The sequence below is a fragment of the Hevea brasiliensis genome, chromosome 8 (genome assembly GCF_030052815.1).
Source record: "Hevea brasiliensis isolate MT/VB/25A 57/8 chromosome 8, ASM3005281v1, whole genome shotgun sequence".
Lineage (NCBI taxonomy): Eukaryota > Viridiplantae > Streptophyta > Magnoliopsida > Malpighiales > Euphorbiaceae > Hevea > Hevea brasiliensis.
Window position 1 is genome coordinate 25,267,794 of NC_079500.1, and position 24,409 is coordinate 25,292,202.

Genomic DNA, 24,409 nt, shown 5'->3' on the forward strand with positions numbered 1-24,409 from the left:
AAGTTTATTTTTTTGAATATCGATTAACAATCGATTTAACAATCATTGTAAAATAATTGTTAATAACAATTGATTTTAAATAGGTTGTTAAATTTTTAAAAATTAACTATTTAAGTTTAGAAAAACTAAAATTATAAATTGGTTATAAAATCATTGTTATTAACAATCAATTTTAGCAAGTTACAAAAACTGATTTTTTCTTTTTTGATATTGTTGATAAAACTTGATTTTTAATGCTATAATTGCTTTAAAATATAGTGAAAATTAAGCATAAAAACTAGCAAAAGAGATATTTTTATAGACATGTTAGACATGTTATTTGAATACAAATTAAAATAGAATTATAATTAATAGTTTAATTAAATTAAAATAGGATTGATACAAATTAAATAGAATTAGAATTAATGGATTAATTCAAATCAAAATATGATTGATCAAACTCTTTTTATAAATATAAAAAATTTAATACAAATTAAAATAAAATTAGAATAAATATAATTAATAAAATATAGTATAAGAATGCAATATAAATAGAAATATGAATGAAACGCAAAGATACAAGTAAATTAAATATAATTGAATATAATGAAAAAGGAAAGATGAAGAAGGGAAATAGTAATAAATTTTATAATTTTAAGTATTTATATATATAATTAATATGTACTTTTTTATTATAGAATTAAGATTATATATTATAAAATTGAATTTTTAATATAAGTAGAACTATTTTTAAAATAGGACTAAAATGTCAATTTACTTATATTAGTTAATATATATATATATATATATATATATATATATATATATATATATATATATATATATATATATTATAAATAATATAAACATAAAAGGAAGTTTTTGTTCCTCCCAAGTTCATTCACTTATTCATAGTATTATATATATTTTTAACACATTATAAATTATAGATAAATAAATAGATTATTAGTAATTTTTTATAAAAAAAAATAATTTTTATTTTTATGTTGAAAAATCCATGTTAAATGTGTAAATAATGGTTTTTTTTTTAACTTTTAAAGTAAAAATTACTTTTTATCTCAACCAACCTAATATTGCCATAATTTATTCATTTTGAAAATTTTTATAAATGAATATAATTGCATAATTTTTTTAACATAAATAATTGTGTAATGATACTTTGAGCTCGAAATTTAATTATATACTATAAGTAAACCATAAATAATTGGACTTATTGTAATATTTGTTTTTTTAAAAAAAAATAAATTGCAAGAACTATAAATGCAAGTCACAATAAAAATAAAATAGTGAAACCGATATATAACAGTTTCGTTGTAAATGTTGATTATTATGTTTTTATTGCCCTTATCTTAGGGGCGATGCCTGGGAGTCCTCAACTCTTCAACCAAATCATTCAAATTAGAGTATGTGGATCCACCTTCTTCAACAGCTTTTCTTGCCATTTCTCCAAGCTTCCTTGCTCTTCTCCTCATTTCTTCTGCTTGGCCACTCACCATGACCTCAGTAATTGCCGTCTCTATAGCTTCGCTTTTAACATGTTCTCCATGCACAGCAACCCATTCCTTAACGCCCACACCTACCCCAATCAGAAACCTCACTCACCAACTTCTCGTTGTAGAAATGATCAGCGAATACTGGCCATGTCACCATTGGCTTCCCTGAAGTTATAGCTTCAAGTACAGAACCCCATCCACAATGAGTCAAAAATCCTCCTATAGCTTCATGATCTAGAATCAACACTTGTGGAGCCCAACCTCTTATTATGAGTCCTGTCCCCCCCATTCTTTCTTCAAATCCTTTAGGTAACCAATCTTCTTCATCTTCTTGATTTTTCTTGTCTCTCCTCACTGCCCAAATGAATTCCTGTTTGGAAGCTTCGAGATCCCTTGCATTCTCTATAATATGAGATGCATTGAAGTTGACCATACTTCCATAAAATATGTAGATAATGAATTGGGTTTCTTGGAATCAAGCCATTTCAAACAATCTTTTTCACTAATAGATGCTTCATTCCTCTCTGTGCTTTATCTTCAATTCCCTGTTGCATAGCGAACGGGCCAATAGGCCATGCCCTTCTCGCCTAAGACCTTCTGTAATAATCAACGTAAGTGGCTCGACCTCATAGAAGGCTGTTGACAACGATCCCAAAACTCTTTAACTCGATTCTACAATTTCACTCATTAATTTGCTATAGTCGATTATCAAAGTCTTGTCTCAAACCATCCGAAGTTGTTTTCTTGTCGACTTTATCTCACGGAACATTAGTCAGGACAAAGGGTTCTGAATCCGAGGAGACTTTCTTCTGCGGCTCATACAGCCTGATACATTCTAAGGTGCATAAGGAAAAGAAACAAGTGCCTTTGAACACTAACCTTGGAATCCCAAATTTGGCAGCAGCATCGGTAGCCCATGGAAAGAGCAAATCAGCAACAAGGCAATCAGGTTGGCACTCTTGGAGGAGCATTTCAAGAGGTTCTTGGAGCATGGTTGTCGCCTTGTTAAACTGAAAATCAATTGAAACTACCATTATCATGGGAAGTGACAATCCACGTTTTCACATCCTTCTGGTAGTCCAGCCTCCACGGAAGGGAATTTAAGGGTTCGAATATCAATGTCGACACCCAAACCTTTAGTTCTTTGGATAGTTTTGGAGATAAGAGGTGCATTGAGAGGAGTGGTGATAATGGTAGCCTTTAGGCCTCGCAAAGCAAATAGCTTGGCCAGATCCACTGTTGGAATCATATGGCCATGAGCCATGTAGGGAAAGACAAAAATATGCAGCTGATGACCCGAACTATCCATTGATTGATTAATTCCGAGAAGACTTGGTGCTGTAGAAGAAGAGAGACAGAGAATGATCAATGAAGATGAAGGATTTTGTTTGATATGATTTTGTTTTTCTATGCTGGTATGACCAAATGTACTCACATGAAGGTGTTATTTACATGCAGGCTTTTGGTCATATATGGCCAGTTGGTTGTATATATTTCTATGTGCGATTTCAAGCTAGCTTTTATGGCTAGTACTAAATTGGATACGTTCTTCTTGAAGTGGAAATTCTTACCCACCCCTTCCATAATAGGGAAAATTATATAATTCATTTATTATAAATATAAGACATAAATATATAAAAAGACCTATATGTTAAGTACTAGCTGTAAATATTTTATATTTCTATAAAAACGTAATTAGAATCTCGTTGAAGGAAAGAAGTATTTTCATTTTTATTTGTTATTTAAGTTTTGATAATTTAAGAAATTTTTGCCTCAACATAATGTATTTTAGATTTAAATAATTGGAGAAATTTTAATCTAAACTTTACTCTCGTAAACCTAAAACATAATATTTAACTCATATATTAAATAAATAGAATCTAAATATTTATATTTTGAATCCATAACAAATCAAATGTAAATAAGTTTCTCTAATAATCCCACTTAATAAGGTAAAGATGGAAGCCTCTTAATTTATCAATAAACTAGATTCAATTTCATTGAAAATAAAAAAACTATTTTAAAATTTTAAAATGTATCAGATTTATATTGTGAAAATCACTAAAAACTTCAGAAAAAAACTTTAATCTCATGCCCCATTTGTTTTGTGGGAAATAATTTATATATGGAAAAAATGTTTTTTTATGAAATATGTTTTCTAAAAATTTGTTTTCCATGAAAATATTTCCATTATTTGGTTGCAAAGTTTAATTAATGATATGTATTTATATTATATATGTACAAGTATTTTTCACATTTCAATAAAATTATTAAAATTTAAAAAATAAAAAATGATTTCTTTGTCTTTTAAAAATAGGAAGTTATTTTCCTTAAAAATGATTTAGTTTTTCCATTAATCAGGAAAATATTTTTTATTGACTCATTTTCCTGAGTGTCTTAAATATTAAAAAATATAAAAAATATATTCTAGGCAAGAAACAAACGGAGTCTTAATGTGCATAAGTTGACTTTGATATCTTCAAAGTAAATTAAAAAAAAAATGATTAATTTTGAAAGGCTTAATGATAAAAAAATTCTAAACATTTTTTGAATTTTTTAATTATGTCATTTTTTTAATGACAATTTGGTTTTAATTATAGTTGAAATATGTATATGGTAGCTGCTTAGGAAAAAAAAAAAAGAGTATAAAAAAAGTTACAAAGAAAAATAAAATCAATTGAAACAGTGCGAAAAAATATATAAAAATTCCTTTATTTTAACTAAATAAAAAAAATAAAATTCAAATTGTCCTTTCTTTTCATTAATCAACTAAATCTTAATATCAAAATCTGTTTTAAAATTTTTTAAAGTAATATTAAAAAATTTACAGATATTATTCAAATTATATATATATATATATATATATATATATATATATATATATATATATATATATAAGCCATATATTTAAAATTTAAATTATAAGAAATGGCTTTAGATTTTCTTTGTTTCTCCATTATAATATTATTTTAATCTCATATCTATAAGGAAAATTAAATTTAAAATTTTAATTATTTTAGTGGCTTTCATTATTTATTTTACATATAAAATATTATCTATAATTTTAATAATGCTTATATATTTTTTAATGATATTTTAAAATTTTTAAAAGAGATTTTGACTTTAAAATTAGATGTTTGGTTGACAAGAAAGAAAGGGAAATTTGAATTTTTTTTGGCGCGCAGTTGAAGTAAAAAATTTTATACATTTTTTAATAAATTTAAATTTAAATATTTATATTTTTTTAATAATATATTTATTTTATGGATTTTATAAAATTATTTAATCAATTTATTTATTATTAATGTAAATTAATAAACTTAATTATTAAAATTTAGAAATTAAATTTATTTATTCAATAATATATATATATATATATATATATATATATATATATATATATATATATATAACTAGGAAGATTTTCACTTAGTGTTGCCACGTTATATTCTAAGAGAAGGGTTAGCCATATAAACATATTTTTTCTTAATTTTGCCACATAGAACTTACTATTTAGAAATTATTATATTTTATAATTATAATAATTATTATATTTTATGTTAAATATTTAATTTTATTTTTTATTTAATTCTCTTTCTAATTTTCTTTTAAATATCTTTATTATTACCATTGTTACTATAATTTTCATGACTAATTAAAAATATTAGATATATTTTAATATTTTTATAAAATTTTTATTTAATGATTCTCAAATTTTTAAGTATTTCATTTGATCATAAAAATTTAATAATTATATATCTTAAATTTAATAAAATAATTTAAAATTATACTATAAAAGTAATCACATAGAGTTAAATACTTTACATTTTCTCTATTTTTTATATATTTAATTAATTTTAATTTACTTTAATGTTTTATTTTTATTTATCTAATTTTAATGTACATTTAATAAAAATATATTTTCAATTTTTTATATATATATATATATATATATATATATATATATATATATATAATTTAAAACTTTTTCTAAATAATACTAAAACAATATAACAAGATTAATATTAACCAAAGTAATAATATTAATTATTTATTAATTATACAAAAAAAAATTAAAAAATAATAAAAATTGAATATTAATATAAATTTCTTGTTTACTATAACTATGAAAATAAAATTTTATTTCATTTTTCCATAATTCATTATATATATATATATATATATATATATATATATATATATATATATATATATGCCAAGTAATTTTATTAAATTCTCTTTATTTTTTATTAATTAATTATATAATTTATTTAAATTATGATTAAATTATTAATTCCTTAATTATGAATATATAAGTTGTAAATTATTTAATTATTACACTTTAATACTATAGTAAGTAGCTATTACTTTTATTATTTAATTATTACAAATATATAAAAAGCTCAATTTAATTAAAGATTAAAAAAAATTAAGAGTTAATTAGACTAATTTATTAATCATACCCAACAAACACATATGCTAACTTTGTATATGTTCTATTTTGGCTTCCTGATAATGTGGTGATTCATATTTTTGTAAAACAAATTTAAGATGAGAAATTGAATTTTTGTGATTATACCAAGTATAAGGGATGTTTGAATTTTTGTGAAAAACTAATGATTGAATTTTCTTTTAAACATCTCTAATTATTAAAGGTAATGTATATCTATTAATTTTTAATTTTTTTAAAAAAAATAAAAATCAACATTAAATTTTTTTATGTATTTTCTAAATAGCTATAACATATAATTACTAAATATAATTATTACACATTATCATGTTCCATAATTTTTAATTTGAAAACATTAATGGTAGTAAAATTAAGATCTATGTTTACTTTGAAGAAAAATCAATACTTAAAAATTTTTTTTCCTCCCTTTTATCTATTTAATAAATTTTAATTTATTTTAATATTATTTTATTTTTATTATTTTAAAATGATTTAATAATAATAATAATAATAATAATAATAATAATAATTATTATTGTTATTATAGACAAAGAATAACTTATGGCTAATAAAAAAAAACCTTATAGCCATTTAAAGCGATTGATTTAAGAGCAAAAATCAACTTATTTAACTAAAATTTATTGCTAATATTTTAGAGTTTTAATATTTTAAATAGTAATATTAAAATTTTTTTAATTAAAAAATAATATTTGTAAATTAATAATAATTTAATAATCTAATTAAACCTGGTATAAATTTTCTCCTCGTTCTTTTGCTCTCTCTATATATATACTACCGTGCATTACACGGTATTTCGCTAGTAAAAATATAAAGACCAAAAAAAAAGTCTTCTAGTTACATATAACACAATTGGAATCATGCTAATTACGCAATTAACTCAACAAATAAAAATAACTAAAAAATTGAAAATTAAAATTTTACCTTGCACAATAAATTGTTTATAAAACTTGATTTTTAATATTATAATATTGCTTAAAGATAATAATGAAAATTAGTCATAAAATTAATAAAGAGATATTTTATAGGCATATTATTTGAATACAAATTAAAATTGAATTATAATTAATAGTTTAACCAAATTAAAATAGGATTAATACAAATTAAAATAGAATTAAAATAAACATGATTATCAACGTATAATATACTTAAGAATGTACTATAAATAGAAAATACTAATAAGGAAGGAAATATAAAGGTAAAATTAAATTAAATATAATAAAAAGGAAAGGTGAATAAGAAAAATAGTAATAGATTTTATAATTTTATTATTTTTTTTATAAATATAAGAAATTGAATATGAACTTTTTGTTTTTAGGATTAGGATTATAGAATTACAAATTGATTTTTTCTTTATAAGTAGAATTACTTTTAAAATAGTATCAAAATTTTAATTTAATTAGTTAATATATTTTTTATAAATAATATAAGTATATAAGGATATTTTTTGTTTGTTCACAAGTTCACTTCCTCATTCATGCATTATTGATATTAAAAAAATCTAAATTATTGTGTAATTAACATAATCGGTAAAAATAAATAAAAAGTTAAAATTTAAATTTTACATTGCACAATAAATTTACTAGAAAAAGTGGATTAGCAAATAACCAAATCGATTACAATGAGATTGGTTGATAAATCAAATTGCAATCAAAAACCAAATCAGTTATTAAAATAATTAAATTTTTTTAAAAATAAAATTTTTTATTAAAAATTACCTGTTGCTACTAACAATCGATTTAGCAACTAAAATTAATTGCTAAATAGTAATCAATACATAATCAATTGTAAAAAAAATGGTACCTTTAGTTTAACAATTTTGTAATTGCTTTGTAAGTCGATTGCTATAATTTAAAAAAAATTAAATGTTCAAATAACAAATAAAAGTTCTCAATAATTATTGTAAAAATTATCTAAAATATTAATTTATTAATGAAAGATTAGTACTACAAAATTAATATAAAAATATTATAAAAACAAATTACTATTAATAATTATTAGTCAAAATAATAACAAAAAATTAAATATAAAAATATATTTGTAAGACAAATTAGTAAAAAAATTGACATATATATACTATAACAAAAATTAAGAAAAAAATTAATTATTACTAAAAATAATTTACTAAAAAAAATGCAAACAAAAAATAAATTATAATAAAAAAATAAAAAATATAATTAAGAAAAAAAAGAGGATGAAAAAGAAATTAGATGAGAAAGAAAAAGAAGAAGAAAAAGAAAAATAAGAAAGAAAAAAATGATGAAAAAGATAATAGATGAGAAAAAAAAAGTTGATGAAGAAGAAAAATAAGAAAAAAAAGATGATGAATGAGAAAATAGATAAGAAAGTAAAAAATGATTTAAAAAATGAGAGAAAAGAGAAGAAAGAGAGAAAAAAAAATGAGTAATGGAAAAAGAAAATAAGTAGTGATTTATATTTATGAATTAGCAATCTATTTTTGCAATGGATTGTCAATTGCTAATTTTTTTTAAAAGAATTAGATAAAAATTTTTTGACAGAAAATTTTATATCCGATTCACAATTGGTTATAAAATCGGCTGCTAATAACAATCAATTTCTATCGGTTGTAAAAATTAGTTGGGCGGGAACTCTTGGAGGAAATTTTGCAATTGATTCCCTATTGGTTGTAAAATCAGTTACTAATTACAACCGATTTCATTAACTTACAAAAATTTATTACTATTAGCAATCAATTCACAAATTGGTTATAAATTAAAAAAAAAAAGGGCTTTTAATCGACAAAAAAATTGATTGCAAATTTTAAACCTTAAAAAAAAAAGGCTTTAATTTTAGCAACTGTTAGAAACCAATCAACTTTTATCTGTTGCTAATAGCAATTAATTTCTGTAATAGATTATAAATTAGTTGCTAAATTTTGGAGTTAGTTAAAATAGTTCTTAATCTGGCAACCGATTCCCTATATTAGCAAATAATTTTTTAAATCTGTTATTAATAATAACTGATTTTAGCAATCAATTTCTTAATCGCTAATCGAATATTCAAGTTTATTTTTTTTAATATCAATTAGCAATCGATTTAACAATCATTATAAAATAATTGCTAATAACAATAGATTTTAAATAGGTTGTTAAATTTTTAAAAATTAACTATTTAAGTTTAGAAAAACTAAAATTATAATTTGGTTATAAAATCATTGCTATTAACAATCAATTTTAGTAAGTTTCAAAAACTGATTTTTTCTTTTTTGATATTGTTAATAAAACTTGATTTTTAATGCTATAATTGCTTTAAAATATAGTGAAAATTAAGCATAAAAACTAGCAAAAGAGATATTTTTATAGACATGTTAGACATGTTATTTGAATACAAATTAAAATAGAATTATAATTAATAGTTTAATCAAATTAAAATAGGATTGATACAAATTAAATAGAATTAGAATTAATGGATTAATTCAAATGAAAATATGATTGATCAAACTCTTTTTATAAATATAAAAAATTTAATACAAATTAAAATAAAATTAGAATAAATATAATTAATAAAATATAGTATAAGAATGCAATATAAATAGAAATATGAATGAAACGCAAAGATACAAGTAAATTAAATATAATTGAATATAATGAAAAAGGAAAGATGAAGAAGAGAAATAGCAATAAATTTTATAATTTTAAGTATTTATATATATAATTAATATGTACTTTTTTATTATAGAATTAAGATTATAAATTATAAAATTGAATTTTTAATATAAGTAGAATATTTTTAAAATAGGACTAAAATTTCAATTTACATATATATATATATATATATATATATATATATATATATATATATTATAAATAATATAAACATATAAGGAAATTTTGTTCCTCCCAAGTTCATTCACTTATTCATAGTATTATATATATTTTTAATACTTTATAAATTATAGATAAATAAATAGATTATTAGTAATTTTTTATAAAAAAAAATAATTTTTATTTTTATGTTGAAAAATGCATGTTAAATGTGTAAATAATGGTTTCTTTTTTTTTTTTTAACTTTTAAAGTAAAAATCACTTTTTATCTCAACCAACCTAATATTGCCATAATTTATTCATTTTGAAAATTTTTATAAATGAATATAATTGCATAATTTTTTAACATAAATAATTGTGTAATGATACTTTGAGCTCAAAATTTAATTATATACTATAAGTAAACCATAAATAATTGGACTTATTGTAATATTTGTTTTTAAAAGAAAAAAATAAATTGCAAGAACTATAAATGCAAGTCACAATAAAAATAAAATAGTGAAACCGATATATAACAGTTTCGTTGTAAATGTTGATTATTATGTTTCCTTGCTCTTCTCCTCTTTTCTTCTGCTTGGCCACTCACCATGACCTCAGTAATTGCCGTCTCTATAGCTTCGCTTTTAACATGTTCTCCATGCAGAGCAACCCATTCCTTAACGCCCACACCTATCCCAACCTGTAAAACCTCACTCACCAACTTCTCGTTGTAGAAATGATCAGCGAATACTGGCCATGTCACCATTGGCTTCCCTGAAGTTATAGCTTCAAGTACAGAACCTGTTGTCCCAAAAATAGTCCAAGAGGGGGGTGAATTAGACTTTATCAATTTTTTGGCCCTTGCTTATAGCCTAATGAAAAATTGTGGCTTTGTTCAACTAAGTGCTTCGCTATATATAATGAAAGTAATATGTGTTTCAACAATGTGTTCCTAAGTTGCAATTCAAGCCTCAATCAATATTTATGGCAATATCTAACAAAACATGCATCATACAATATACAACTAATTTCTCAATTCACTCAATATGTCCTCAAGTTTATCAATTCAATCTATTCAACCAACATTCAAAATCATGTATAAAAAGAATAATTTAAATTGTACAAAAGTAAGGAGATCAAGGTTAGAGAGATCAAACACAATGATTTTTATAGTGGTTCGGCTTAACTAGCCTACATCTACTCTCTCAAAGAACCCTCTTTGAGTCTTCTCTCCACTATTTGCTCTTTTGAAGGCAAGAGACCAAAAGCCCTTTACAACTTTTCAACACCAAGCTTTTACCAAGGTAGCTTGAAACCTTCACAAGTGCTATCTCAAGCACTTACTCTCTCAAGCACTTACTCTCTCAAGCTTCAATAGGTGCTTGTACAACCTCTCTTAAATGCAATTTAATGTTTTAACACTCACTCTAACTCAATACAAATCAAACTATAAAGAAGAGATGAGTTGATTTGCCAATGGTAGCTCAAAATCTTTAAGGCTCTTGAATGAAAGCAATAAATGAAAAATCAAAGTTGGAGTTCAAATGTAAGCTTTCATCAAAGTGTAAATGAAGTAAAGAAGGTGTATTTATAGTCCCAAATCATTTTAGACCATTTGAAACCCTTTTGGAACGTTATACACACTGCTCAAGACAAAATGGCTGTTATTTTGTCATTTTGTGCGAAGTTGAGCAGCTCTGATCATTTAGCAAACTAATAAAATTTTGGTAGCAATTAGTAAACTGGTTAGTAAACTAATGTTTTTAGCAAACACATTAGCAAACTAAAAATTTTAGCAAACCAGTTAGCAAACTAAGAATTTTAGCAGACCAGTTAGCAAACTAAGACAACAGCTGCATGTCTCAACTTGCAATATAAAATGATTTAGACCTTAAAAATGTTTCAATAGTAGTGTCCAATGTCTTGATGAGAAAAAGTAATCAGAAAATAGAATTTCATTTTTGAGCTCCATTTGACTAAATTCTCATCCATTCTTTTCACAAAAGACCTAAGACTCAATCTCTAATTCTATGACTTTCATACCTTTTCTTTGAGTCTTGGCTTTCATAGTCTTGTTCTTTTCTCATTTTGGATTTGTCTTGAAATGCCTTTGAGTATCCTTTCTCCTTAGATGCAACTTTAAAGGTTCTTTATACATAAGACAAAGAATCTACACATCACTTTAAAGTTGGGTTAGATAGATTCTCTTTTGAGTTTTGTTATCATCAAAATCAATGCTCATTTTGAGCTACACGGGTCAACAATCTCCCCCTTTTTGATGATGACAAAAGTCAATTGAATCAACAATAAAAAATTAAAAGTGTGTGAAAGTTTATGTGAGTATGTGAATCAAAGCAATATAGTATGCCGAAAATGCTCCCCCTAAATATATGCACATAATTTCCAAGAAATCTATTTTCTGTACATAAGCTCCCCCTGAGTTTATGCTATAAAGCATATTCACAATATTCTCAAACATAATACGCATATAAACATACTTCCATTTGTCACAAGTATAAACACAAATATAAACACATATCCATCAACACAAGTATCAACACATTCATATCCATCCTATAAAACACATATTTACATATCCATATCCATCAACAAGTATAAACATATATTCACATATCCATATCCATCAACACATATCCATATCCATCCTATCCATCCTATTCTCCCCCTTTTTGTCATCAATAAAAAAGGAAACAGGAGAAAAGGACCCAAAAAGAATCATGTTAGCCCAAATGTAAACGCAGTAAGGTAGACAGTAGCAAACTAAAACCAATAGTAGCAAACAGACTAGTAAACTAAACATGCAGATAGGAAACTAAAAATCCAGAGGAGATGCTAATCATTTAAGTCTTTTGCTCTTGCGAGTGGATTTGGAAGGCACCAACTTCTTCCTGGTGGGTTTAGCAGCAGGGGGCTGAGATTCTTGGTCAGCCAATTTGTCAGCCTTCTGTGTCTCATCTTCATCAGATGGTGGTTGAAGAGCAGCAGCTAGAGACTGGTAGGGATTTGACACAGTCGACTTAGACCTTTTCCTACCTTTCTTGGCTGCAGGGGCAGCAGCTGCAGATAGTTGAGATGGAGCACTAGCTTGGTGATCCTTTAGAGAGGCTTCCTGCTGCTGCGTAGGGGCAGTTGCAGGTTCCAGCAGTGGTGCACTTGGAGGTTCAACAGGTAGCTCACCTTCAGGTTCTACAACCTTTTCACTATCATGCTCAGTAGGTACACCAGTTGCAGGACCAACTTCAGGTTCAATGACCTGTTCACTAGCATGGTCAACAGGGGCTTCTACTACAGGTGCAAGCTCAGATTCAACTACTTGGTCACTTTCATGTGCCACAGCAGCTGGAGACTCATCAACCTTATTACTTTCACCCTTACCAGTACTATGAGCAGAGAATTGAGTAGCAGCCTCAACCTTAGTTGGGAAACCAGTTTCCTTGGCCTGCTGAAGATCCACAATAAGCCTTTTTAATTACTCATTTTGAGTAAGCAAGTGACTCACTTTGTAGTCAACCACATCCACAAATTTTCTCAAAAGTTCAATGGACTGATGGGTTGAACTAAATTGATCATTAACAGCAGCTTTTAGCCCTTGAAGCTCACTCATAAATTCATTTGTAGAATTTGAACCAACCTTTGCTGAGGAAGAACCACCCTTTTTAAACCTTTTCTTTCTTCCATCAGTGTCAGAGTGAATTTCTCCAAGCACAATCAAATCATTCCTAGAACTTTCCTTAGACACATTTATATTCAGCTCTTTAAACACAGCAGTTAAGAGATGTGCATAAGGCAGTTTTCCAATCCCATAAGCTTTGCACATGTTCTTGAAAATCAAATAAGCCAAATTCATCCTTACTTTATTAACAATGTGCCACATAATACACATGTCCAGGTGACTCAAATAACCATAGCTACCAGATTTAGGACAGAAAATGTAGTTCACCATACTGTGAATGATTTTGATATGTTGAAAAGCTTTTGTGCTAGTGGACTTTTCATTTGTGGCAGTGTTAACAGGGAACACTTCATTTTCAAACTCAACCAAATTAAAACCTGCCACCCTAACAACATCCTTATGTGTGGAAATTTTATTTCCATCATTAGGCAAGTTCAAAGCCGTAGTTATCATTTCAACAGAGACACCATATACACTGTCATTCAAAACAACCTCAAATTTGTCCTCATCATCAACTGTTCTTAAGGTCCTATAAAAATCTTGAACAAGTCTAGGGTAATACGCATTTGTACATTCACAAACATCCATCCATCCTTGAAACTCAAAAAGTTCTTTGAATTGAAAATTTACCTGATTAAAGTACTCCCATTTGATAAATTTGCAATCTAGCAGTGCTTTATCCACTGAGCCCGAAGATTTGACGGTGCCCATTTTGCGTTGGGTATCAATCCCTTGCATTTTTTGCTTCTTTTTCTTTTCTGGCGTCGATATAGTGGGTTCAACAGCCTTGGATGGGTCGGAAGACGCACTAGCTGATTTCGATTCAGGTAAGTTTTTCTTCCCTTTCAATTTCTTTTGTAATGCGGCGACAGGGATATCATCGGAGGTTGATGAGGATGACGAAGCAGCAGCAACAACAGGGGACTTACGTTTAGCACGAGCCATTGACAAAAAAAAAAAAAAATGGTGAAATCGATCAATGGCTTTTCGGTAAGTGAATGAAAGACGAGAGGTCTGATGGTTTTGGGTATATTTTGCCGAAAAGAGAGAATGGGTTTGGTTTGGAGGTGTATTGTCGTGAACCAATGCAGAGGAGAGAGAGAGTGACGGTTTCGTGTGGCAGAGGATTTAAGTTCTCTTGAGTCCCACGCTTTTCTATTCCTGTATACTTTATCTGAACCTGTTTTCTTTCATATATATATATATATATATATATATATATATATATATATATATATATATATATATATTATTTCAAACAAGTCTATCTATCTTTATATGCACAAATATATATTTCTACATGTCTGACACAGCACTGAGAATGTGATACCAAATGTGAAAAGATAAATGCATTACTGGACACGCAGAGAGTTTCAAGCACAATCACCTTTTGGTTTGAAATTTGAACAGTACATGATATAGCAAACTAATTTTAGTCACACAACATTAGCATACAACTTAGTAAACTAATTTCTCGAGTACACAAACAAGTTAGCTAATGTTCTTTAAAGATTTCTCAGCAAACTTATATCACAGCAGATCACACACACATTGAATAAAATGCAAATACACGAAATTATTATGACTTGAATTTTAAGCAAGTGGTTCACACATACCAATTTCCCTTCTAATTTTACAAAAGGTTTCTTCATTAAGTGGTTTTGTAAAGATGTCAGCAAGTTGATTTTCAGAGGCAACAAACTCTATTTTGATATTTCCATTTTGAACATGATCTCTAATAAAATGATGTATGATCTCAATATGTTTTGTTCTTGAATGTTGGACTGGATTTTTGATTAAGTTTATGGCACTTGTGTTGTCACACCTAATTGGAACAAGATTATATTTTAAACCAAAATCTTCCAATTGTTGTTTCATCCATAAAATTTGAGCAACACAACTACCAGCAGCTATATATTCTGCCTCAGCTGTAGATAAAGCTACTGAAGTTTGTTTACTAGTGCAAGACCAAGAAATTGACAAGTACCTGAAGTACTTTTTCTATCCAATCTACTTCCAGCAAAATCAGAATCACTATAACCAACAAGATTAAATGATTCACACTTTGGATACCATAAACCAATTGAGTATGTGCCAATGAGATATCTAAAGATCCTTTTAACTGCACTTAGATGGGATTCTTTTGGACATGATTGAAATCTTGCACACAAGCAAACACTAAAGTGTATGTCTGGTCTAGATGCAGTAAGATACAAAAGAGAGCCAATCATACCTCTATAAAGCTTGGTATCTACTTCTTTACCTTTTTCATCATTGTCCATTTTAATTGTTGAACTCATAGGAGTGCTCATGCTCTTCAAATCTTCCATCTTAAATTTCTCTAGCATATCCTTGATGTACTTTGATTGATTTATGAAGATGCCATCTTTCATTTGCTTAATTTGAAGTCCAAGGAAGAATGTGAGCTCACCCATCATGCTCATTTCAAATTCATTCTGCATGATCTTAGAAAATTTCTTGCAAAGAGATTCGTTAGTAGCACCAAAAATTATATCATCAACATAAATTTGCACAATGAGCATATCATTATGATGCTTCTTAACAAAAAGTGTTGTATCCACTTTGCCTCTTTGGAAATCATTTTGTAAAAAGAATTTACTAAGCCTCTCATACCATGGTCTAGGAGCTTGTTTTAAACCATATAAAGCTTTAGTAAGTTTATAGACATGATTTGGATGCTCATGATTTTCAAAGCCTGGAGGTTGTGCAACATAAACTTCCTCATCAATATAACCATTTAAAAATGCACTCTTGACATCCATTTGATAAAGCATAAAATCCTTGTAACATGCAAAGGCACATAACATTCTAATAGCTTCAATTCTAGCAACCGGAGCAAAGGTTTCATCAAAATCAATCTCTTCCTCTTGGTTGTAGCCTTGAGCCACTAGTCTAGCTTTATACCTAACAATATTGCCTTTTTCATCCATTTTGTTTCTAAAAACCCATTTAGTATCAATAATTGAATGATCTTTTGGTTTAGGCACTAAATTCCAAACTTTATTTCTCTCAAATTGATTTAGTTCTTCTTGCATGGCAAGAATCCAACTTTCATCATTTTGAGCATCTTCAAAACATTTAGGTTCAATTTGTGAAACAAAAGCAACATTACCAAAATATCTTTTCAATTGTGCTCTAGTCATCATCCTTTGAGATGGATCATCAATAATGTCTTCTTGGGGATGATTTCTATGAAATCTCCATTCTTTAGGTAAGTCATCATGTTAGGGCTCATTTACTTGTAATTCTTCCAAATTTGGCATTTCTTCATTGATTTGATCTTCATTGGCATCATGGACATCTATTGTGGTTTCTCCTTGAGTTTCTTTATCTTTGTCATCAATTTGTTCCATTTCTTGACTTGATATTATATTTTCTTTTCCAAAAACCTGCTCATTATTATCATCTCAAACATTTTTCCTTCGGATAGAAGAGTTAGTCTCATCAAACAAAACATGAATAGTTTCCTCAATGACTAAAGTTCTTTTATTGAACACTCTATAGGCTTTACTCTTTGTTGAATACCCAAGAAAGATTCCTTCATCAGATTTAGCATCAAATTTCTTCAAGTTATCCTTCTTGTTATTTAAAATATAGCACTTACAACCAAATGCTTTGAAATATGAGATATTTGATTTTCTTCCTTTCCACAGCTCATAGGGGGTCTTTTTCAAAAGTGGTCTAATCAAAACTCTATTTAACACATAGCAAGATGTATTAACAGCTTCAGTCCAAAAGTACTTTGGCAAATTATTTTCATTCAACATAGTTCTGGTCATTTCTTGCAAAGTCCTATTTTTCCTTTCTACTACCCCATTTTGTTGTGGTGTTCTAGGAGCTGAAAAATTATGATTGATTCCATGTTTATTACAATATCTTTCAAATAAATGATTTTCAAATTCAGTTCCATGGTCACTTCTTATAGATGAGATGCAAAAACCTTTTTCATTTTGAACCATTTTACTAAAAGAGGTGAATTTTTCAAAAGTTTCATCTTTGTGAGCAAGGAAGAATGTCCATGTATATCTTGAATAGTCATCAACAATAACTAAAGCATATGACTTCCCACTAAGACTAGTAGGAGTTACGGGTCCAAATAAATCAAGATGAAGCAATTCTAATGGCCTAGTGGTAGACACGATATTTTTAGATTTGAAAGATGCTCTAGTATGCTTTCCTAGTGCACATGCTCTGCATTGAAATTCATTTTCATAATTAATCTTAGGAAGACCATTAACAAGTTCTTTCTTAGACAATTTTGAAAGTGTATGCATGCTTGCATGACCCAGTCTTCTATGCCACAAATAACTAAAGTTATCAAAAGATACTAGACATGTACCATGATTAGTTTCAAAATTATTCATGTCAAGCAAGTAAACATTATTAGATCTATTGGCAATGAACAATGTGTCATTTTCTAAGTTGTTGATTGTACATAGAGAAGAAGTAAACTTTACCTCAAAACCTTTATCACAAAGTTGGCTTACACTTAGCAAGTTGTATTTCAAACCTTCAACAAGCGACACATTTTCAATGCAAGGTTTGGTTCCAATTGTGCCATTTCCAATTATTTTTCCTTTCTCTTTATCTCCAAATTTTACATATCCTCCATCTTTCATTGTAATTTTTGAAAACTTGTCCTTTTCACTAGTCATGTGCTTTGAACAACCACTATCTATATACCATTTATCACTTTCCTTCATCCCTTTGAAACAAACCTGAAATTTAATCATTAAGCTTTAGGTACCCAAGCACCTTTGGGTCCTTGGGGGTTAGTGACCTTAGGTAAGGTTCCCTTTGGCACCTATACCTTCTTTACCTTAAGAAGACCTTTCCTAAGTGCACAAGAACTAATCATATGACCTCTTTTATTGCAATAATAACATGTAACATTAGGCAAAGAGGATGTGGATGCTTTAATGAAATGATTCTTGTATTTATCATAGTTCATGAAACCATCAAAACCAATTTCATATTTTTCATTTGAAATTCTTTGGTTTCCAAGAAGTACATCTAAAGTTTCTTTTCCTTTTGTAAATTTTGCCAAATCATTTGTCAAAGACTCTACTTTAGCTTCAAGAACTTTATTTTTCTCAATGAGCATTTCACAAGTTTCTTTTGAGATTTTTAACTGTAAATCTAGTTCTTTAAACAAAGCAATTTGTCCTTTGTAAAATTCATTTTCTTTATACACATTGGACATGCCAATATTTTGTGATCTCAATGATTCAATTTCTAAATTCATTTTAGTGCACTTTCTCTTGTAGTTTCTATACTCATCATATACTCTAGCAAATGCAAGTTCAAGTTCTTCTACATTAGGAGATTCATAAGAATTTACCTCATTGTCACTTTCTTCTTCCTTTTGTGAACTCTCGACTTTCTCTTCAAATGCCATCATACAAAGGTGAGCAGTCTCCTTGTCACTTGATTCATCATTTGAAGATTCTTCACCGTTGCTCCATACTACTTTCATAGCTTTCTTGCTCCTATCTTCTTTTCCTTTCTTCTTTTTGAGTAATGGACATTTGGGCTTGATATGTCTAGGTTTGTGACATTCATAACATACAACTTCTTCTTTTGAATCTCTAAAATGTTTATCCTTGGGAGTATACTTCTTCAAGAATTTCTTGTATTTGCTTCCTCCCTTCTTGAAAGCTCTTTTGAATTTTCTTGCAAGCATAGCCATTTCATCATCATCATCACTTGAAGCACTTGAGTTGTCACTTGAGTCAACTTTGAATGCAACTCCTTTCTTCTTATCTTCATCCTTATTTGACTTGAGAGCAATGCTTTTCTTCTTCTTTTGCTCATTTTCAACTTCATCCTTCTTATATACCATCTCATGTGCAATGAGAGAACCAATGAGTTCATCATAAGTGAATGTTTTAAAATCTTTGGTATCTTGGATAACTGTTGTCTTTGCTTCCCAAGATTTTGGAAGTGATCTAAGAATTTTCTTCACAAGTTCAGCTTCCTCAAATCTTTTACCAAGAGCTTTGAGAAGATTTACAAGATCTATAAACCTTGTACTCATATCCGCAATTGATTCTCCTGGCTTCATTTCAAATAGCTCATAATCTCGAATAAGAAGATTTGCTTTAGACTCTTTGACGACATCAGTTCCTTCATAGGTGACTTCAAGCTTATCCCAAATTTCCTTAGCAGATTGACATCCTGAAATACGATTGTATTCATTAAGGTCAAGTGAGCAATGCAAAATATTAATAGCTTTAGCATTTATAGAAATTTTCTTCCAATCATTGTCATCATATTCATCTTCATGTTTTGGAACTTTTGTAGTTCCTGGACCATTCTTTTGAGGAACATGTGGACCATTTTTAATAATTCTCCATGCATTAATATCTACAGATTGTATGAAATTTCTCATTCTTACTTTCCAAAATAAATAATTAGTGCCATTGAAGAGTGGTGGTCTAGTGATTGAGTAACCTTCTGCTAATGGTGCGGGTATACCGGCAGTATTGCTAGATGAACCAGCCATTATGGATCACTCTAAGGTTGTAACACCCTAAGCAAGAGAGACAAGCTCTGATACCAATTTGTTGTCCCAAAAATAGTCCAAGAGGGGGGTGAATTGGACTTTATCAATTTTTCGGCCATTGCTTGTAGCCTAATGAAAAATTGTGGCTTTGTTCAACTAAGTGCTTCGCTATATATAATGAAAGTAATATGAAGTTCAACAATGTATTCTTAAGTTGCAATTCAAGCCTCAATCAATATTTATGGCAATATATAACAAAACATGCATCATACAATATACAACTAATTTCTCAATTCACTCAATATGTCCTCAAGTTTATCAATTCAATCTATTCAACCAACATTCAATATCATGTATAAAAAGAATAATTTAAATTGCACAAAAGTAAGGAGGTCAAGATTAGAGAGATCAAACACAATGATTTTTATAGTGGTTCGGCTTAACTAGCCTACATCCACTCTCTCAAAGAACCCTCTTTGAGTCTTCTCTCCACTATTTGCTCTTTTGAAGGCAAGAGACCAAAAGCCCTTTACAACTTTTCAACACCAAGCTTTTACCAAGGTAGCTTGAAACCTTCAGAAGTGCTATCTCAAGCACTTACTCTCTTAAGCTTCAATAGGTGCTTGTACAACCTCTCTTAAATGCAACTTAATGTTTTAACACGCACTCTAACTCAATACAAATCAAACTATAAAGAAGAGATGAGTTGATTTGCCAATGGTAGCTTAAAATCTTTAAGGCTCTTGAATGAAAGCAATAAATGAAAAATCAAAGTTGGAGTTCAAATGTAAGCTTTCATCAAAGTGTAAATGAAGTAAAGAAGATGTATTTATAGTCCCAAATCATTTTAGACTGTTTGAAACCCTTTTGGAACGTTATACACACTGCTCAAGACAAAATGGCCATTATTTTGTCCTTTTGTGCGAAGTTGAGCAGCTCTGATCATTTAGTAAACTAATAAAATTTTGGTAGCAGTCAGTAAACTGGTTAGTAAACTAATGTTGTTAGCAAACACATTAGCAAACTAAAAATTTTAGCAAACCAGATAGCAAACTAATAATTTTAGCAGACCAGTTAGCAAACTAAGACAACAGCTGCATGTCTCAACTTGCAATATAAAATGATTTAGACCTTAAAAATGTTTCAATAGTAGTGTCCAAGGTCATGATGAGAAAAAGTAATAAGAAAATAGAATTTCATTTTTGAGCTTCATTTGACTAAATTCTCATCCATTCTTTTCACAAAAGACCTAAGACTCAATCTCTAATTCTATGACTTTCATACCTTTTCTTTGAGTCTTGGCTTTCATAGTCTTGTTCTTTTCTCATTTTGGATTTGTCTTGAAATGCCTTTGAGTATCCTTTCTCCTTAGATGCAACTTCAAAGGTTCTTTATGCATAAGACAAAGAATCTACACATCACTTTAAAGTTGGGTTAGATAGATTCTCTTTTGAGTTTTGTTATCATCAAAATCAATGCTCATTTTGAGCTACACGGGGTCAACAGAACCCCATCCATAATGAGTCAAAAATCCTCCTATAGCTTCATGATCAAGAATCAACACTTGTGGAGCCCAACCTCTTATTATGAGTCCTGTCCCCTCCCTCCCCCCCCCCCTCTCCCTATTCTTTCTTCAAATCCTTTAGGTAACCAATCTTCTTAATCTTCTTGATTTTTCTTGTCTCTCCTCACTACCCAAATGAATTCCTGTCTGGAAGCTTCGAGAGCCCTTGCAATCTCTATAAGCTGAGATGCATTGAAGTTGACCATACTTCCAAAACATATGTAGATAACAGAATTGGGTTTCTTGGAATCAAGCCATTTCAAACACTCGTTTTCACTAATAGATGCTTCATTCCCTCTCTGTGCTTTATCTTCAATTCCCCTGTTGCATAGCGAAACTGGGCCAATAGGCCATGCCCTTCTGCCTAAGACCTTCCTGTAATAATCAACGTAAGCTGGCTCGACCTCATAGAAGCTGTTGACAATGATCCCAAAACTCTTTAACTCTGATTCTACAATTTCACTCATTAATTTGCTATAGTCAGTATCAAAGTCTTGTCTCAAACCATCTGGAAGTTGTTTTCTTGTCAGCTTTATCTCGCCGAGAACATTAGTCAGGACAAAGGGTTTTGAATCCGAGGAGACTTTCTTCTGCGACTCATGCAACCTGATACATTCTAAGGTGCATAAGGAAAAGAAACAAGTGCCTTTAAACACTAACCTTGGAATCCCAAATTTGGCAGCAGCATCGGTAGCCCATGGAAAGAGCAAATCAGCAACAAGGCAATCAGGTTGGCACTCTTGGAGGAGCATTTCAAGAGGTTCTTGGAGCATGGTTGTCGCCTTGTTAAACCTGAAAATCAATTCGAAACTACCATTATGGGAAGTGATAGAATCCATGTTTTCACATCCTTCTGGTAGTCCAGCCTCCACGGGAGGGAATTTAAGGGTTCGAATATCAATGTCGACACCCAAACCTTTAGTTCTTTGGATAGTTTTGGAGATAAGAGGTGCATTGAGAGGAGTGGTGATAATGGTAGCCTTTAGGCCTCGCAAAGCAAATAGCTTGGCCAAATCCACTATTGGAATCATATGGCCATGAGCCATGTAGGGAAAGACAAAAATATGCAGCTGATGACCCAAACTATCCATTGATTGATTAATTCCGAGAAGACTTGGTGCTGTAGAAGAAGAGAGACAGAGAATGATCAATGAAGATGAAGAAAAGTTTGATATGATTTTGTTCTTCTATGCTGGTATGACCAAATGTACTCACATGAAGGTGTTATTTACATGCAGGCTCTTGGGCATATATGGCTAGTTGGTTGTATATATTTCTATGTGCGATTTCAAGCTAGCTTTTATGGCTAGTACTAAATTGGATACGTTCTTCTTGAAGTGGAAATTCTTACCTACCCCTTCGATAATAGGGAAAATTATATAATTCATTTATTATAAATATAAGACATAAATATATAAAAGACCCATATGTTAAGTACTAGTCAGAATATTTTATATTTCTATAAAACGTAATTAGAATCTCGTTGAAGGAAAGAAGTATTTTCATTTTTATTTGTTATTTAAGTTTTGATAATTTAAGAAATTTTTGCCTCAACATAATGTATCTTAGATTTAAATAATTGGATAAATTTTTATCTAAACTTTACCTCTCGTAAACCTAAAACATAGTATTTTAACTCACATATTAAATAAATAGAATCTAAATATTCATATTTTGAATCCATAAAAAATCAGATCTAGATAAGTTTCTCTAATAATTCCACTTAATAAGGTAAAGATGGAAGCCTCCTAATTTATCAATAAACTAGATTCAATTTCATTGAAAATAAAAAAAAAAAACTATTTTAAAATTTTAAAATGTATCAGATTTATATTGTGAAAATCACTAAAAACTTCGGAAAAAAACTTTAATTTCATGCCTCATTTGTTTTGCGGGAAATAATTTGTATATGGAAAAATGTTTTTTTTATGAAATATGTTTTCTAAAAAATTGTTTTCTATGAAAATATTTTCATTATTTGGTTGCAATGTTAAATTAATGGTATGTATTTATATTATGTATATACAAGTGTTTTTCACATTTCAATAAAATTATTAAAGTTTAAAAAATAAAAAATAATTTCTTTATCTTTTAAAAAGAGGAAGTTATTTTCCTTAAAAATGATTTAGTTTTTCAATTGATCAGGAAAATATTTTTCATTGACTCATTTTCTTGAGTGCCTTAACTATTAAAAAATATAAAACATATTTTATAGCCATGAAACAAACGGAGTCTTAATGTGCATAAGTTGACTTTGATATCTTCAAAGTAAATTAAAAAAATGATTAATTTTGAAAGGCTTGATGATAAAAATAATTCTAAACATTTTTTGAATTTTTTAATTATGTCATTTTTTTATTGACAATTTTGTTTTAATTATAGTTGAAATATGTATATGGTAGCTGATTAGGAATATATATATATATATATATATATATATATATATATATATATATATATATATATATATTTCAATTGTGGGACTACATATATGAATCTTATCATTTTTAAAATTAATATTTTATTATAATTATATGGCCCATAATTTAAAAGTAATATTTTTATTTTAATTATTTAGCATGTAAACATTTTCAGTTTGAATTTAAATTGCTGAATAAGTTAGTAGTTAATTTTAAAAATTAAGATAAATTATTAAGAATGTGAGAAATAATTATAAAAATTTTAATTTTTTTAATCATTAGGCATTTGAAAATGATTACATTGAGTCATAGCTAATTCATATTATATGGACCACTTAATAAAAAAAAAATGGGAAAAAAAATTCTCCAGCTCAAACTAGTCTCATAACATTTAATTACATTCCTTGTTCTTCTTTGGAGATAAGAAGAAGATTCAAATGGTGATTTGGAAGTGGAAAGCAATATTAGGAAATACCTATT

General features: G+C 28.1%; 2 pseudogenes; both read right to left on the reverse strand.

Moving 5' to 3' along the window:
* Window positions 1-1,273: 1,273 nt before the first annotated feature.
* On the reverse strand, window positions 1,274-2,804 carry LOC131182511 (scopoletin glucosyltransferase-like; annotated as a pseudogene).
* A 7,408-nt stretch (window positions 2,805-10,212) lies between these two features.
* LOC131182112 (scopoletin glucosyltransferase-like) lies at window positions 10,213-22,606 on the reverse strand (annotated as a pseudogene).
* Window positions 22,607-24,409: the final 1,803 nt, after the last annotated feature.